Raw genomic sequence first — 17,873 nt, 5'->3', positions numbered from 1 at the left:
ATGTCTCCCTGGGTTGTATATAACTGCTGCTCAGAAAGCAAGGGAGCATCTGAGAGAGATCCAGCTCAGCTGTCTACCACTTCTGCCCATCCAGGAGAAGAACATCGCAAGGTGAATGGCTGAAGAGATAAGATGTCCCTGCAAGCTGTAGAAAACATAGGAGAATCAGATATGGAAGGCATACAGCCATAGTAGCAATAAGATCTTTATGAACAAGATTTATATTTTCACAATAGAAGTTTTGGCATTCTGGCTTATAGGCTGGTGACAATATCTGCTTCTTCATGCCTCACAGAGAAAAGCAAGTGAGAAAATTAAATACAGAACTTAATTTGAATAACAACACTGGAATATTTCCAGACTCTTAATTCATAATATTTATTTACGGTGCTTTTTAATATGTCGAGAAAGTTTATACCAAAAGATCTTCTGTAATACCACTTTATAATGCCTTGCTAAGGCCACACTTGGAATACTGCATTCAGTTTTGATCTCCATGGTGCAAAAAAGATGTGGAGACACGAGAAAGAGTGCAGAGAAGAGCAACAAAGATGATTAGGGGGGTTGGAGGCTAAAACACATGAATAATGATTGCAGGAACTGATGTTCCAATATCTCAGAGGTTGCCACAAGGAAGAGGGAGTCAAGCTATTCTCCAAAGCACCTGAGGGTAGAACAAGAAGCAATGGGTAGAAACCCATCAAGGAGAGAAGCAACCTAGAACTAAGGAGAAATGTCCTGACAGTTAGAACAATTAATCAGTGGAACAACTTGCCTCCACTAGTTGTGAATGCTCCAACACTGGAGGTTTTCAAGAAGATGATGGATAACCATTTGTCTGAAATTGTATAGGGTTCTCTGCCTAGGAAGGTGAGTCAGACTAGAAAATTTCCAAGGTCCCTTCCAACTCTGTTATTTTAAATTCTAAATATATGTCCATATTCCTGGAATTGACATTCTCAGGTTAAGCAAGAACCTGATACTGCCCTGCTGTACAATGTGAGATATAACCAGCTATGTTTGTAACATCTGACCTCATTCATAACTTTGCTCTCAAAATTACATAACATAAATGGGGCCAGATCAGAAGCACATGATGTTCTGCTGAGATCAATGGATCCAGTGGATCTTGTTCTATAACATTATCAAATATGTAGTTTCTTCAGAATCCAAGTAAGTGGTAATCAGGATAAGGACTGCAATTAAAACACACACACACGTATTCTTCTTTTCTTCATTCCCTTTCTTCAATGAATAGCAATTAAAGAATGCATGCCTGATATTTAGTGTTCCTTTCTTTCTTTGAAGGTCAATCAGAAGATGGCTTTCCTCACTTACATCAGCCTCTGCCTTCTTGGCATTTTCTTTGCTGGTCCTTTCTTTCAAGGTAATTTGTTTGATATTTTTCAACCCCGTTGGATGGTTGTCAATTCAACACCCAGCAGATTTTGGAAAGAGTAATGTACAGTTACTTCCCAGTATTGGAAAGAGTTGTTCTGAAAATACAAGCATTCAGTAGATGTTAAAGTGATGATTTAGAGCCGTGGTGGCGCAGTGGTTAGAGTGCAGTACTGCAGCCACTTCAACTGACTGTTAGCTGCAGTTCGGCGGTTCTAATTTCACCAGCTCAGGGTTGACTCAGCCTTCCATCCTTCCGAGGTGGGTAAAATGAGGACCCAGACTGTGGGGGCGATATGCTTAGAGAGACCTGAAAGCCCTATGAAGCGATATATAAGTCTAATTGCTATTGCTATTGCTATTGCTAAACTAACCACAGCTGCTCTTCACAAAAGTTTAGAAATAGCAACAGCAATAGCACTTAGACTTATATACCACTTCACAGTGCTTTAGAGCCCACTTTAAGCAGTTTACAGAATTAGCCTATTGCCCCCAACAATCTCAGTCCTCATTTTACCAACCTCAGAAGGATGGAAGGCTGAATCAACCTTGAGTCGGTGAGAATCGAACTGCCAAACAGTTGGCAGTCAGCAGTCTGCAGAAGTAGCTTGCAATACTACATTCTAACCAGCGTGCCACCACAGCTCCTAGAAGTGAATATATTTAAGCAAGACATTTCTAGGCAAGAATACAATTGTAAAATTGCAGTGTCAGGAATTAAACATGGGACCCTTGGCATCTAAATTATGATGTATCATGATGTAGTATCGGAATCGCATTAGCTAAAATTAAACTCCCTGGGTTTGATTTCCATTATATGGAGAGATTCTTTTGACCTTCTACTAGTTGTCTTTTGGGAATCTATATATATGACTACTTTCTGGGGCACTTCTGGTTCTAGGTTAGAGAAGGCCAGAGTCAATATAAGGAAAGAGATATGGACTAATATCATCAGATGTTCTAGATTCAACAAAAGGCAAATAAAATAAATTATTCTCTGAAGCTAGAAGAGTATTTACCAATTATATCAAACTTCAAAAGTAAAAGGGAATTTACATTGGTGCATTATAACACATTATTTTGGGATAATAAAGGAAAATCCATACTGTAGAACAGTATATTTTTTTTGTATGAGAGTTTTGTCTTGGGATCAGGGACACTCACATTGGGATATTAACATGTCCACTAAGCAGTGCATTTGAAAAAGCTATAGCTTGTCTCAAGATTTGTCACAAGTCCATTTTTGCCTGCCACTTCAGACCCAGAGACCCGTATTAAGGTATTGAAACTATTTGTATTGTCTGTAGAACCAAAGATTAACAATGTATTGCTATCACTCAATAGCTAAAAAGCAGCATCCCAATTTCTTTTTAATTGCAAAACCAAGATAAATGTGTTTTCTCATTTCAGGTTTAGGAGTTATTCATACTAATTTAAACCAGCTTGAACACTTTTATGTGATTTGATCTAGTTAGTACCATAACAAGGTAAACTAAATAATCAAGGAAGAATTCTATGGAGTGCAAACTGACATTTCCTATGTTAATAAAGAGTGAAGGTTAAGAACTTTTTTCATTAATATCAAGGATGGTAATAGCCACGTGTTTAGATAGTTTAAAAAGATGATGATACCAAATTCAGGGTGAACAGGACTATTCATGGCTGCTAGATTGATAGCTGCTTACTACTTCAGAATCATAGCCACAAAAATGGGTGTTTAGCAGTGGAAAAAGTCTCCTGCTTCACATTCAATCTGTGAATTCAATCTAGCAAGATGCTTCTTTTGTTCCCAGAATTCTGTATAGAGATCATTTTCTTCTCTCTTCTAATATTCTTTTTCCATCATCCTCTTTCAATGCAGTGGAAGCTGACACCTGTGCGAGGGAATGGCTGCAAAACCAAGGCAACTGCTATGCATACTTTGATCAGAAGTTGACATGGCATGAAGCTGAGGTAAGAAGCATTTCTCACAATCAACATCTACTGTATAGAAAATATAGAAAAAGATTTGTAGGGTGATGGATAGATTGGGATTGTCTCTGTTACAGATTTTGAGCTATAACATATATTCCACCATCTTATATTTGAACCATGTATATTCTTTACCAACACTGAGTAAAAGTACTCTTAAAGTTGGAGCTGGAAAGAAAGAAGCTTTAGCGTAACTGCAAGATCAGATCAAGTTGGCATATAAAATTAATATCTTCCAATAAGACTTAAAAGCATCCCTTCAATTCTTATTGCCCAAATGATTGGCCACAGTTGGAATTCCATGAAGCTTAACTCAACACTTGGGAAGTTTCACAAATCCTGGTGTTGGGAAATGATCACAGAACTCATATTCCTTTCGTCTTTCTTCAGATCGAGTGCCAGAGCCCACCTTGCCTCCATCCTTACCACAACAGAGACTCTCCTGGTGGCTGAACACATCTCCACTTATCAACGGGAACTTGGTAATGTCTGGATTGGACTCCATGATGTCCGTCAGGTGAGATCATCTAACTTAACTCTGCCCTTATTTATCACTAACAGCAGTGGCACAATGTTTATTGACTTGCCTAAATCCAATAGACTCCTGCTCAATACTTCACTTATTAAAACACTCATAATCATAGAAAAATATTACCAGTCCACCTTTAGACAAAGTTCTCATTCTCTGAAGCACATTTCCTTTCCACAGACTGGGAAGTGGAGATGGGCTGATGAATCCACTTACAACTGCAAATCCTGGATGAACTACCAGCCAGACAACTATGGCAACAATGAGCAGTGTGTGGAGCTGCGACGATCCACAGGTAAGCAAACTTCTCAAAGGTTCTCCGAACTTCCCCAGAAGTTTCCAATTTTTCTCAGCCTATGGGGAATCATAGGTAATTTGGTCTGTCTATCCATTCAGCAGCAGCCGCCATATATTTCTTCAGGATCTAAGGAAGCAAGAAAACTTGAGAAAGAAATAAAGTCCTTTTCTTTATAGCAAATGATAATATCAGCATTTTTCTTATTGTTTCTATTTTAGGCTTTAAACAATGGAACGATGTTCATGCAGCGTACGCAATGCTTATATCTGCAAACATGAACTCTAAAGTTGCCTGAAGCTTCTCCCACTGCTTTCCACAATGCTAAGGTGTTGCCTTCCCACTTATATTATTATGTCTTCGCATTCTGCAGAAATATAGTCCTCTTCAAAACATTACTAACTCGCAAGAACTGCCTCTTTTGGTCTTCTTCTTTTTCTTGGCCTTTCTCATGGCTTGCAAACAGTGCAATATCAATAAAAATATTCTGATGCAAATCTTTTTTGAAGTTTTCATTCTTGGTTCATTGATGCTCCTCCCCAGTAGCAACATGCAAAGGAAGACAAGAGTCCTTTTGTGCCTCTTTCTCAGCGTAAGTGTAGAATGTATGCATGTTGATCATTTATCAAAAGGTGTTCCTGCACAAATCCCACGTTCTATCTACCTTGCACAGTCTCGTACTATCTTGTACAATATTCTGTACAATCAGGCCAGGAATGTATTAAGAAAGGTGATCGGAGTGGAATGCATTAACAAAGGAGATCAGGGTAGCTACTCCAAAAGGCTGAGAAATCAGTTCTTAACTAATGAACCAACAACTGTGGTTCATTAGTTCCTAACTACTGTATTTTTCGGAGTATAAGACGCACCAAGATTTTGAAGAGGCAAATTTAAAAAAAAAGTTTTTGCACTCTGCAGACCTCCCAAAAACAGTCAGTTTTTCATGAAAATGGGCCCTTTTTGTAAAAAAAAAAAGGCATGCATAGCCTTTAGGAGGCTTATAGAGGCTCCTCTGGGACTGTGGGGGGGGGGGGATGAGCAAAAAACAGCCCATTTTTTGCTCATTTCTGCCCTCACCAGCCCCCAGGAGCATTCTGGAAGCCTCCTAAAGGCTATGCACGGCCATTTTGGTGAAGGGGGCGGGGTTTGGGGAGGCCATAAATCAGTGGTGGGTTTCAAAAAAATTTGGAACCTCTTCTGTAGGTGTGGCCTGCTTTCCGGGTTCACTGGTAGAACCTCTTCTAACCGATTCGGTAGATTTGACGAACCGGTTCTACCGAATAGGTGCGAACTGGTAGGAACCCACCTCTGCCATGAATGCTGTATTCAGTGTATAAGACACAGCCAGATTTTCACCCTCTTTTCTGAGGGAAAAAGGTGTGTCTTATACTCTGAAAAATATGGTAATTAGTTAGTTCTTAACCAATGAATCAGCAAATGTGTGGAGAAGCCTGAAGAACATCATTAGCTAAAGCAGATGCCCCTCCTTACTGAAGAGAATGGTCAACTGGCAGATGACCTGAATGTGTTCTACTGTAGGTTTGAGAGGAGATCACTGAAGTGAGGGTGATCTACTGCTACCTCCCCCACCTCAGATACACCAACAATAGCCAAATCTCCTACACCTATCTCCATTCCTCTGGGGTCCTCACCTCTGGTGATCTTAGAAAAAAATGTCTGAGGTCTATTTCATAGACAAAAGATCCAAAAAATATCAGGCCCAGATGAAGGAACTTCTTCTTGCTTGCAAGCCTGTGCTGAACAACTGGCTGCCAACTTCATCCACATCTTTAAATCACTGGAGATTATATTGTGCCTCTTCTTGCTTCAAATGCTCTATTATCATCCAGGTTCCTAAGAAATTCTCCATCAGGGAGCTGAATGAATACAGTTCAGTTGCTGTTTTTTTTTTTTTAATGTTTCATGACTCACTTGACAATAGAATGCATTGTATTTATGGATGTAGTACATGAAATTGTCCTGAACAGAACAGCAGAGCTGGAAGGGATCTTGTAGGCCATCTAGTCTGACCCCTGTTCAAGCAGGAGGCCCTACACCATTACTGGCAAACCAGTTTTTCTTGAAAGCTTCCAGTGATGAAGTTCCCACAACTTCTGAAGCAACCTGTTCTATTGGTTGATTGTTCTCACTGTCAGAAAATTTCTCCTTATTTATAGGTCAAATCTATTCTTGATTAGTTTCCATCCATTATACTTTGTCTAGCTTTTGGGTGCTTTAGGGAAAAAAACTTGACCTCCTTCTCTCTATGGCAGCCCCTCAAATATTGGAACATGGATTCCCTCTTTATCAGGTAACAAATGGATTGCAAGCTATACATGTGGGCCTCGAAGCAATAGGATCTTCAAAAATCAAAGAATATAAAAATGTATCCCTTTCCTACCTCAGCAGACATTACCATCTGGCCAATCTTCCTGGATTTAGAAGCTAAACAGGATGAAATTCTGCTTAGAAAGGAAGCCATCAGTATTGTAGAAGGAAATCAAGATATATTACAGAAGAAGACAATAGCCAGTCATATCCATTCAATAACCAGAAAAACAACATTGTTGTTTTCCATATATAGGACTTATCCAGAATCATTACTGACTGTTTTGAATTTTCCCAACCTTCTCTATCATACTATTTGACTCATAACGTTTGGGGAGGTGAAACCAGAGGTGGGTTCCTACTGGTTCGGACCAGTTCGGCCAAGTAGTTAGTAACTCGGTCCCATGCCCCTCCAAGCCAGTTCTATTGCATCAAAAATGCACAGAAGCCATTTTTTTTACTACTGCGCATGCACTCATAGCACACAGCAAGCACGTCCCTGAGCAGACCAGCAGTAACAGAAGTCGGAACCTACATCTGGGTGAAACTGCATGAGTAATGTTACAATTTTCAGCAGAAGGTGAAGGCATAACTAGCCCTCTGATTATGTCATAAATTACTTTCTAATCACTGCACCTTACCTGGTGAATCTCTTAAACGTTTATCTTTTTAACTTGTCCCTGGAATGACCAACCTGTGTATGTTATTATTGATATTGCCCCATGAGTGAGATTTGTCTTCTGCAGAAAGCAATGTCCATCACTGAAGAGGAGGGCAGAAGAAGTTGGGGATGGAAGCAAAAGTTTCACACCATATTGATAAGTTGAGGCAATGGAAATCTGATCTTTCATAAATAGGAGAAATAGGACACTGACTATTCCTCTCAAAGCAAAACCTGAATAGAAATTGTGCTGCTAAAGTCCCACAAAATGATCCATGACTTGAGATTAATTTGATAATGTTGGCTAACCAAGTAGTCACATACTTTGTGAAAAGAAGTCAAGGGATGTCATGAAAAGTGAATGTAACACTGTAGAATTATCAGATTAAGATAGCAGGTTGTCTAATTTATGTCTCAAATAATTTTGGCTAACTAGATAAAAAAAAACTTTGGAAAAAAATTATCTATTTCCCAACTTCTTATAAGAAATGTTTGAGGTTTGGAAAAATATATTTATTATACTGAAGGGTTTATCAAGGCATGAAGAAAAAAAAAGAGAATTAATTGATCTTTCTGGATCTCTAATTGTTTCTTTTTAACACTATTGATGGCAATACTTGAATCAACTGGCTCAGAAGATTTGATTGTCCTATATAGATTAGTATAATTTTTAGGCAAGTATTGTATCATTATTATTATTATCATCATCACCAATCAATCACTTTTGATATTAAGGATTGTCTTAAATCACACAGCTAAATCAATTTGGTTTTTTTAATAAATTTTATTTTGTTCGTACAAACTTCACGTCTTTGCAACACATTACATTTTTTTACCTATATGTTGTGTCTGTTTTATCTATACCAATAAATCTTTTATAACTATATATTTGTGCATTTACATTATTTCATACATTTTTCATTTTATATATAATATTCTATATGTTCTATGTATAGCGGTTTTTACTACATTTACGTCATTTTGTATAATATATAATATATTAAATCTTTTATAACTATGACTTTATATATTTGTGCATTTACATTATTTCCTACATTTTTTTTCATTCTGTATGTAATATTCTATATATTCTATATGTAACAGTTTTTACTACGTTTATGTCATTGTGTGTAATATTTATTTGCTATAGTCTATCTCATATTTAAGTCTTTTAATCCTTTCCAGTTTTGTAGTTGTCTATTGTTTTGTTGATCTTTCTTTTTTGCTTTCCTGCTTTTCCCCTCCTTTCCTCTAGCCAATTGCATAATAAATCCCATATGGAATAGTATTCAGATTCGTCTTTCTCTTTTAGTTCTTTCGTGAGCCTATCCATCTCTGCACATTCCAATATTTTTTTTAATTACATTTTCTTCTGTTGGTATATAATTATTTTTCCAGTTTTGTGCGAATATAATTCTCGCTGCCGTAACAATGTGTAAAATTAAGTTATCTAGTATTTTTTTTCATAATTTCCTTTTATAATCCCTAACAAAAATAATTCAGGTTTTAGTGCAATTTGATGTGTAATAATCTCCTCTAGCCAATCTTTTACTCTTTTTTCCAATACTTTTTCGCAGCTGTGCACGTCCACCACATATTTTGTAAGAGCCGAGGAGGCGCAGTGGTTAGAGTGCAGTACTGCAGCCACTTCAGCTGACTGCTAAGCTGCAGTTCGGCGGTTCAAATCTCACCGGCTCAAGGTTGACTCAGCCTTCCATCCTTCCGAGGTGGGTAAAATGAGGACCCAGATTGTGGGGCGATATGCTGACTCTGTAAACCGCTTAGAGAGGGCTGAAAGCCCTATGAAGTGGTATATAAGTCTAACTGCTATTGCCATTGCTATATGGTAGTATGTTCCATGTTGTTTGTTGCATTTCCAGCAAATAGGTGAACTCTCCGGGAACATTTTTGCAATTCTTGCTGGTGGAAGGTGCCATCTGTAGAACATCTTGTACATGTTCTCTCTATAAACCGTTGCCATCGTTAATTTGTAGTTTATTTCCCAATTTTTTCCCATTCCGCCAATTCTATACTATACTCAAAGTTTATCGCCCATGTTATCATTATTTCTTTCACAGTTTCTTCTTCCGTTTTAAATTTTAATAAGTAGTGATATATTTTTTTAATCAATTTTTCTTAGTTTCCCTGTAAAATTTTATCCAGCTCTTGCGGCTCCTTATAGAATCCGTCCCTTTCTCTGTCTTTTTTATACCTTGCCTCTATTTGTAAATGGGGCTACCAGTCTATGTCTATTCCCTCGTCTTTCAGTTCTTGCCTTGTTTTTAGCCTTTCTTGGTTGTCTAATATGTCTTCATATCTTATTATCTTGTTTATGTCCAATACGTTCGGGTATCTCAGAGCTTCCATGGTAGATAGCCAGGTTGGGATTTTATTGTAATGTTTTGTTTTGATTTTTAACCATGTTTGTAGTAGAGCTTTTCTAATTAAATGTTTTTGCAAATAGCTATGAATCTTGTCTTTCCCATCCCAGAAAAAGGTGTTCCAACCCAATTCCAAATTATAACCTTCTATTGTTAATAATCTTCTGTTTTTTTAAATTGATCCGGTCCTTTATCCAGGTGAGAGTTGCTGCTTGATAATAAAGCTCCCAATCGGGGAGTCCAAATCCTCCTCTTTCTCTACTGTCTTGCAACAATTTTAATTTAATTCGTGGTTTTTCCCCTGACCAAATAAACTGTGCAATTAATTTGTTTAAATCTATGAAAAAGATTTTCCCTAGGCTAATCAGCACCACTTGAAATAAAAATAAATTTTTTGGTAGTATATTCATTTTAATGATGGCAATTCTTCCCATTAAGGATATTTGTAGTTTCCTCCAATTTTCCAGATCCTTCTTAATTTTCTGAATTGTTTTACATAATTATCTTCTTTAATTGTTGAGCATTTCCCTGTCAGCCAAATTCTTAGGTACTTTACTTTTTTTGCTATTTGCATTCCCATGTTCTCCTCTAATTCCTGCTCTTGTTTTTTAGTAAAATTCTTCGTAATGATCTTTGTTTTGTTCTTATTAATTTTAAGTCCCGCTACCTTACCGAATTCCTCTATTTTTTGGATTAATTTAATTCCTGATTTTAATGGATCCACTAATATGAATACCATATCGTCCGCAAATGCCTGTGTTTTATATTCCTCTTTTTTAATTTTTAATCCCTTTATTTCTTGATTGTTTCTAATTTCTGTTAGTAAAACTTCCAGTGATAGTATAAATAATAAAGGTAATAATGGACAACCCTGTCTCACTCCTTTCCATGTCTTAACTTCTTCTGTAGTGTCAATATTTAAATCTCCCTCGCTAGGTGGGGTACTGACCCAAAAGTTGGGAACATGGTATTGCCCGGTTGCATATTTGTCCAAACAGCTGAGTCAGGTGGCCAAAGCGTGGCCAGCCTGCCTCGAGGCTGTGACAGGAACTGCCCTACTTACTCAGGAAGCCAATAAGCTCATCTTTGGACAACAATTAGACATCTACACCCCCCATGTTCTCAGAGCTGTCCTCACCAGAAAGGTCATTTGTGGCTTACCAATCCACGAATGCTGAAATACCAGGGCCTTATTACACATAACCCCCTCATCAAGCTTGTCCAGTCATATGCTTTGAATCCAGCAACCCTATTGCCTGAACCAGACTCTGAAACCACCCATGATTGCTTACAAACAATTGAAGAGACCTATGCTAGTTGCTCAGATTTGAAGGATGAAACCCTCTCCAACCCAGATGCAACCCTTTTTACAGATGGAACCAGCTTTCTACATGAGGGCGTGTGAAAGGCAGCCTATGCTATAGTCACCCTTGATGATGTGTGGGAAGCCATGCCCTTACCACCAGAAACCAGTGCCCACTTGGCAGAACTACATGCCCTCACAAGGCTTTGGAATTGGCACGAGATCTACGAATCAACATTTACACAGACTCCAAATATGCCTTCCTAACTGTCCAAGTCCATGGAGCTTTATATCAGGAAAAAGGCCTCATCACAACTGGACAAGGGCTCAGGAGGGCCTGCCCGCACTCCTTACCAGTCTTTAAGCTCTTGGGCGCTTCCGTGCAGACACATGGAGTGTACAGTGCCTGCGTGACACTCCGCCGAGCAGCTGGAGTGTCGCATATGCGTCACTGGACAGTAAGATGCATGCGTGTGCTACGCACATGTGCACGTGTGTTGCACGTGTTCATGTTTTTTTCACCCTCCCCAGGCTCCAGACGCTTTATAGGAGCCTGGGGAGAGTGAAAACAGCCACAAAAATAATGGCCCTACAGGCAAACCAGTTTTGCTCGAAGGGTCATTTTTTGCCCTCCAGAGCCTTCAGGAAAGCCTCCGGAAGGCCCCTGAAGGCTCCAGAGGGCTAAAACCAGTCCTACGAGCAAACTAGAAGTCCATTCCTAAACTGCTGGTTTGCCCATAGGGCCTTTTTTTGTGCACTGGAGGCTTCAGGGAAGCTCCTGAAGCTTCCGGAGGGGCGGGAGAGGCTGTTTTCGCTCTCCCCAGGTTCCTATAAAGCCCCTGGAGCCTGGGGAGGGCAAAAAATGGCCTCAAAAGAAGGTCAAAATCAGCTGGCCAGTGCACGCATGTGCGCTGGCCAATTGACAGGGCAACACCTTGCGTGCCCTGACAAATGGGTCTGTGTGCCACCTGTGGCACGCATGCCATAAGTTCGCCATCCCAGGGTATAGGGTTTCTTGCCTAAGAATTGCCACAGAATTCTTTCTCAGTTTAATAAAATTAAGTTGTTTTTATATATCAGGACAATCTATGTATCACATGTTGTTATTATGGTCACAAATGACTGTCAGATCATCATTTTTGATAAAAATCGATATTTTGAGCATCAGATGGTCCGTAGTTCTAAATTCGATAATAAAGCCAACTTAATGACCCACCAGAGATGGTTAAACTAACTTATTTGATCTGAGAAAAAACAACAACAACTATAATTATAGTTGACTGGAATGCTCCCATAGACATTTTGCATAAAAGAGGGGAAAATGAATTTATGGATCTTATGGTAGTTTTGATGTTTAAAAAAACCTAGATTGTAGGAAAAAATGATCATAAAGTAAGAGTCAAAATTGTAAACATAACGTTTTCTGATGAAGAAATTGTAAATTTCTTTCTTCATTCTCTTCTTGTTCTGTCTTTCTGCATTGTTTGTCTTCTCTTTCTTTTTCTTTTCCTTCTTTTATCTTTGTTCATTTGTTCTTCATTAGCTTGTCTTAGTTTTTATAGTAAAAAAATTAATAAAATTAGAAAAAAACACTTAAAATTGTGTATTTTACTCAGGAAATCTGAGGAAAGGATTGGCGTTTCTGCAAGAAATTATCTTCCTGTTAATATCTGGCATAACATAAGCTAGAAACCACCACACTTAAAACCCATAGAATAAAGGAACATATAAACGTTATTATCATTGTATGTATATACACAGTATACACATACAATGAAATTCACATAACACCCAGAGACCAGGCCCAACACACATGACTATCTCCAAACACACCCCCACCCACTCAGAAATTCCCTGCCTCATAAGTGTGATAAATGATTAATGTCATTGTATTTGCTTCCCATAGAATCAAGTAGCATATATTTCGTAACACCTTTCTTCAACTAAGAAATACTAGCCAATTATATTCAATTTGAACTTTACTTCCTTTCTTTCAGTTATGGGAAAAGAAGAGGGTGTACCAGGAAATCCTTGAAGAATATTCTTGTCCCTCTTGATCTTGTGCCAGCCCAATACAAAAAATAAAATAAAAATACAATAGCAGAGTTGGAAGGGACCTTGGAGATCTTCCAGTCCAACTCCCTGCCTAGGCAGGAAACCCTATACCGTTTCAGACTGATGACTATTCAACATCTGCTTAAAGACTTCCAGTGATGGAGCATTCACAACTTCTGGAGGCAAGCTGTTCCACTGATTCATTGTTCTAGCTGTCAGGAAATTTCTCCTCAGTTCTAAGTTGCTTCTCTCCTTGATTAGTTTCCACCCATTGCTTCTTGTTCTACCCTCAGGTGCCTTAGAGAATAGTTTGACTCCCTCTTCTTTGTGGCAACCACTGAGATATTGGAAGACTGCTATCATGTCTCCCCTAGTCCTTCTTTCTCTTAAACTAGACATACCCAGTTCCTGCAACTGTTCTTCATATTGTTGCAGCAGATTGAGGTTTGTAATCTACTTACGAAAGACCAGGACTCGATACCACGAAGGTGAGAGAAACAGGTTATTTGATGCATTGAGTTCAGCGTGTTCACACACCAAAATCTGAACTGCCTGGGCTCTGCCCAGGATGCTACTTTTATGCCATGTTCCACACTGTGCATTCTCAAGGCGTTTCCATACACGAGACAAGCATGACATTTCGAAAAAGAGAAGTTCATTTGGAATGTTACAGCAAAGTACATAGGAGAAATACAAAAAAGAGAAGTTCCTATAATGTCTTAAGCCAGTGATGGGCAACCTTTTTGGCGTGGTGTGTCAAAAATCGGCAAAAAATCAAGCATAACTCGCGTTGTGTGTCACTTCGACAAAAACATAATTTTGCGCAATTTATAGTTTAAACTACAAAAATGTATAATGGCGCTCACACATCCCGTTGGCACTCCGCTGTTCCCTGCTGTGGTGCGGTCGTAACCGACAGTCCCAGGAATAGACTCTCTGTGCCGGCCTGACTGGAGAGAGGCGCGCACTGTTTCCACGCTCCTCTCCTGCGGGTCCTCCCTAGCTGCGCTGATGACGTGTTTGCGCACGGCACGCACGCCTTACCAGCAGCCCCTGCGCTCAGAAAGGGGCGGCGGCGATACAGTAAGTGAGTGTGGGCGGGGGAGATCACACGTCCCGCCCCCCCGTTCCTCCAGCACAGATTCTTTCATCTTTGGCGGCCGTGCAGGAGCCGAGGATGAATCGCATGAAATCCTGTGCGTGTCACCCCAAATGGCTACGCGTGTCAGCACTGACACGCATGTCATAGGTTCGCCATCACTGTCTTAAGCTGTCAGCAGTTTTTACCTCTGTTCTATCTCTCCCCTACGCCTGGCTTCCTGTGCCCCTCCTTTACAGGGTTCAGCCCTATTTTTAATACTTATGAGGAAGTTGGAGAGAAAGTTCACTCCAGCTAAAAGTCAACTTTGGAACTCCAGGGCACTAGAATGAAAAGCCAAGCTAATATGAATTTATAAGGTCCATTCTATTAAGACCACCTAACCTGGCCAGCCACTGGTGGGTTTACCTGTGCACCCCTCCTGCATCATTCCGCCCTTTTGAAACTTCACCCAATCCTAAGATTATTGTGTAGTTTCATACATGGCAGGTTCCTCTCCATTAAGCATGAGCCCAACATATTCGCTCGAGCATCCTTCTTCTGAGCGTCCCACCAGGACCAGGACCTTTGCAGTAGCCCATTTCTCCATCAAGAGGGATAAGGAGTTTGTGATAGTGCGGACAAAGATCGGCATTAGGCAGGGGATGATTACACAGCCTGCTACGATCAGGCCAATCAAGGCAATGATGGCCTGCAACCTTGGCAGTTTTGGGAACCAGGAGTTAGAAGTGGAGGTTAAATCAAATCCTTTCCATTCCTACCCTGGGAAATGAGTGAGTTGCCTCCTTTCTGTGGTGAGCTGCTTAATGACACTTCCAGTCTCATCAATTTGAAGGCAGCAATTAACAAGTTGAACTTCCCACAGACCCCTCCTTCCCTTGCGTGGAGGTAATCAAGAGCCAATCGATTTGGGTACACTGCAGAACAGAGTTGTCAGTGGCAGTAGAGAGGATATTCAAAGATTTGTCAATCCTCTCCCCAGCCAAGTCCAATACTGCCTGCCGGTGCATGATCCGGTTGATCATGTAGATTGGGGTGCGGTAACCCCAAGAGCCATCCTCTGCCCAAGTGGCCCTCCCATATGTGCATACGATTCTCTCTTGAGTTCCACATGTCGGATTTCTCATATTCAGCCAGTTCCTTACAAGGAAAGTTAGAGAAGGCTGTGTCCACCTCCCTCTTCTGATGGGTGGGGCCCACTGAGTCATACACTGGGACCCCTAGCACCTGTCGTGATTGGATGGGCAACAGAAAGAACGAAAGTTTTATCCATCCAAGAACACAGGAGCCTGACCAATCCTCAGGTAGGACTTCATAGGCCAATGTGCCCAAATCCAATACATGTTCTCCGGGACTTCCCAAGGGCCAGATGAGGTTTGTGGCTTTTTCCCATTTTGTCCTTCTGTGGACCCTCTAGGCATTGAGTGCATTCCAATGGAGAGGGGGTAATGGCCTCCCTTGTGGCCCTGGGTTCTCTTGTGGATCCCTTTTCCTTCCCTTGTGGGCTGCCCTTCCCACCGTCCTGAGGGGTCCCTGTGGGACAGGGGTTCCTACCCTGTGGTAGGAGTGGCTCCAGAACCACCGTTCCTTTTCCCTGTGTATTTAGGGTGGCTATAGCTGTTCCGCTGAGGTTCTTGTCAAGTGTCCCCGCATGGCATTGATACAATTCCAAGTAGTTGGATTGGGTTATCCAGATCTCCAGGCAACTGGCTTTAGCACTAGTGTTGCGCGTTATGCCTATGCGCCAGTGCGTGTTATGCCTATGTGCCAGTACTTACTTAGGTCTTGTGCATTCATGCTTGACGACAGATTCTCATCCTCTGACCACCATTGTAGAAACCACTGATTCCCTACATCCCCAATAAGCTGACAAGTTATCTCCACTATTATGGGAATCTGGTCATAAGTTATGTCATATTCCATTTTCAGACTGAAATCAAGGGGTGCCCACTTCACCTGAGCCCTTGTCCTTTCTGGAAAGGGGTCTGGGAAGGGTCTCTGAATGGGCTTTTTGCGATGGCACCTAATGGTCGAATTGTATCGTTTGTTTGGTTCCCAAGTTGTGACATTGGGGTTCATTCGACACTGCCAATAGTTCCCTGTCTCCTCTGAACAGGGGGATAGCCCCTCCTCTGGATGGCAATTTAATAACCAGTGTTCATTATACACAAAATGCAGTCCCTGTTCACCCTGATAAAAGCAGTCTTTGCAAAGGGGGAAGAGCCCTGAACCCATTTCCTCTAGCATTGGCTCAGAAGTTACCAGTGGAGGGGAGTCATTTGTAGAGGTGAGGGGCCTAGCTTCCGGTTGTTGGGGAGTACCCTCATTCCCCCTTTTAGGAAAGGATGGAGCAGGAGAGGGGTTGGGTCCTTGTAAATAGTTGGAACCTCCCACACCACCAGTGGGGCCTCACCCTTTGCTCTGGCCAGGATTGCCTGATAGAGATAAAGAGAGTCAATGAGAATAGAAATGAATAGGAGAAAAACCACGATCAGAACTGCTGGCATCAGGCCTCTCCTAATGCACACAGCTTGGCGTAGGCACTGGTCAGTCTCCATGGTTCATATACCCTTCTTTAAAATGATTTAACATACATTGTTAGGGGGTCAAGGGAACACTGCTGCCCACACCCATGGTCCTCCCAGGGTACCAAACAACAAAGATTTAGCAATCACCCCACACAGGCTCTGACCCAGGGTACCGGGTAAACACGGCCACCGTAGGGAAATGCAGTAGCCCCCCCCCCCCTCAATCACACACACACATACACTAAACAATCCTCCCCAAAACCTTCCACCTAGTGAGGGAGATCAGGCCTCACCTCCGGCTCGACAAGGAGTTCAGGCCTAAATAGGGTTCCCACAGTACTTGCCTCCTTTACTTGGCTTCCCTCCTGCGATGCTGGCCAGTCTTCAAGTGCCTGGTCTCTGACATTTCGAAAAAGAGAAGTTCATTTGGAATGTTACAGCAAAGTACATAGGAGAAATACAAAAAAGAGAAGTTCCTATAATGTCTTAAGCTGTCAGCAGTTTTTACCTCTGTTCTATCTCTCACCCACGCCTGGCTTCCTGTGCCCCTCCTTTACAGGGTCTTGCCACACTGTTCAGCCCTCTTTTTAATACTTATGAGGAAGTCCCCCCGCTCTAAAGACGGCGGTGGTGAGACCCCTTCTGAAGAAGCCATTTTTCCACATGTGCAAGATCAGAGATGGCTGCCAGGCGTTTTCGCTCTGAACGAAGCAGGCGAAAAAAGCTGAAAAATCTTTAGAAAAACAACTCTGCGCCTCTCGGAAAGGGGTCCCTGGGGATGCCCAGAATTCAGGGGACCCGAGGAATCCAGATTTTGGGGGGGTCGCCACTCCTAGGCGGCCTTGGACCATCCAAATCTCGGAGACTTTTGTGCTGCCTGTGCTGTTTGGCGGTGGGGAAGGCGGCGCTACGCTGGCAGCAGCGGCGGCATTTTCCAGCATTTTCAGCATTTCTATTCGACCTGCTGAGCTTTTGGGGGCTTCGTTTGACTACCATCGTCCCGGAGAGGGGGTGAGCGAGCTGGACTATTATTCGGACTGGATAAACTGGGTGGCTGGCTTTGCCTGGCGTCGCAGCAGCCCTTCCGGACACCCCCCCTCCCTGTTTGGCCCCGCTCCCTTGCCGACGCTGCCTCTTTCCTCCTCCGTTCCTTGCCTGGCTTGTTTGACGCTGCCTTTTTCCTCCTCCGCTCCTTGCCTGGCTTGTTTGTTTCTTGCCTGGCCTGGCTGCTTTCCTGGCGCGTTTTCTCCTCTGCCCACCCTTGCTGTTGTGGGCTCTTCTCCTGTGTCTTCTGCCTGGCATCTGGCTCTCCCCTGCTTTGGCCT

The 17,873-nt window shown here is 41.6% G+C and overlaps 1 pseudogene; it reads left to right on the top strand.

The window, feature by feature from the left end:
- On the top strand, positions 1 to 4,670 carry LOC148046387 (C-type lectin Cal-like; annotated as a pseudogene).
- The last annotated feature ends 13,203 nt before the right edge of the window (positions 4,671 to 17,873 follow it).

Source organism: Thamnophis sirtalis, unplaced genomic scaffold (genome assembly GCF_051295495.1).
Source record: "Thamnophis sirtalis isolate CommonGarterSnake01/CBP01778 unplaced genomic scaffold, rThaSir2_p1.2 scaffold_4, whole genome shotgun sequence".
NCBI lineage: Eukaryota > Metazoa > Chordata > Lepidosauria > Squamata > Natricidae > Thamnophis > Thamnophis sirtalis.
Note: the sequence above shows the minus strand (reverse complement) of the source record. Positions and strands in the feature narration are given on the sequence as shown.